The following is a 1,319-nucleotide window of genomic DNA, read 5'->3' on the forward strand; positions in this document are numbered from 1 at the left end:
ATATAAACTGGAAGATGGCCTGGGTGACTGCAGCGGCACAGGTTCTGGGAATAGGCCAGACCTGTGCCACGTATAATAGCAATGACAGTGCCTCACATCTGATGACCAGGTTTGTTCCCGCGATGGAGAGCGACCCATCTGCCCAATTTCTTCCTCACTTTGCTGATACGCTCCTCCCAAGACTTGGCGGACGCCCCAGCCCTCCCGAACCAAATACCCAGCACCTTCAAGTGTTCGGTCCTGACTGTGAAGTGGATCGAGGATCAGTCAGCCCAGTTCCCGAAGAGCATGGCCTCGCTCTTGCTTTGGTTTACCTTGACCCCCGAGGCCCGTTTGAACTGGTCACGTATGCACATGAGTCTGCGCACGGACAGCGGATCCGAGCAGAAAACGGCGACATCATCCATGTACAGGGAAGCCTTAACCTTCAGGCCCCCGCTGCCAGGAATAGTCACCCCTCTCAGGCTCGCATCCTTCCTGATGGACTCAGCAAATGGCTCTATGCAGCAAACAAACAAGACAGGAGAGAGAGGTCAGCCCTGCCTGACTCCAGATCTGACTGGGAAGCTATCTGATTCCCACCCATTGATTGACACTGCACTGACAATGTTGGTGGAGAGCAGTCTGATCCAATTGCCGATTCCCTCCCCAAAGCCCATTTTGGAGAGAACATCTCTCATGTTCCTGTGTGATATCCTGTCAAAGGCTTTCTCCTGGTCCAGGCTGATCAGGCAGGCGTCCAACCCTCTGTCCTGCACGTAGGCGATCGTATCCCTGAGGAGTGCGAGACTCTCAGCGATCTTCCTGCCCGGCACAGCACAGGTTTGGTCAGGGTGAATCACCGACTCCAGAGCAGGTCTGACCCGGTTGGTGATTACCTTTGACAGAATTTTGTAATCCGCATTCAACAGTGAGATTGGTCTCCAAGTTTTGAGTTCCTCCCTCTCTCCCTTCCGCTTGTAGATGAGGGTGATGATGCCTTTCCTCATGGATTCACTCATGGTACCTGCCCGAAGCATACTGACATAAACTTCCAGCAGGTCCTGGCCAATCAAGTCCCACAGAACGGAATAGAGCTCAACCGGTAAGCCGTCACTTCCGGGAGTTTTATTATTTTCGATGGACTCGAGGGCCTTGGACAGCTCGTCCAGAGATAGCGGTTGGTCCAGCCTCTCTCGGGTTCTGTCGTCTAAGACCTCCGTGATAGCTCAACCGGTAAGCCGTCACTTCCGGGAGTTTTATTCTTTTCGATGGACTCGACGGCCTTGGACAGCTCGTCCAGAGACAGCGGTTGGTCCAGCCTCTCTCGGGTTCTGTCG

This window comes from Chiloscyllium plagiosum, unplaced genomic scaffold (assembly GCF_004010195.1).
Source record: "Chiloscyllium plagiosum isolate BGI_BamShark_2017 unplaced genomic scaffold, ASM401019v2 scaf_36797, whole genome shotgun sequence".
NCBI classification, from domain to species: domain Eukaryota; kingdom Metazoa; phylum Chordata; class Chondrichthyes; order Orectolobiformes; family Hemiscylliidae; genus Chiloscyllium; species Chiloscyllium plagiosum.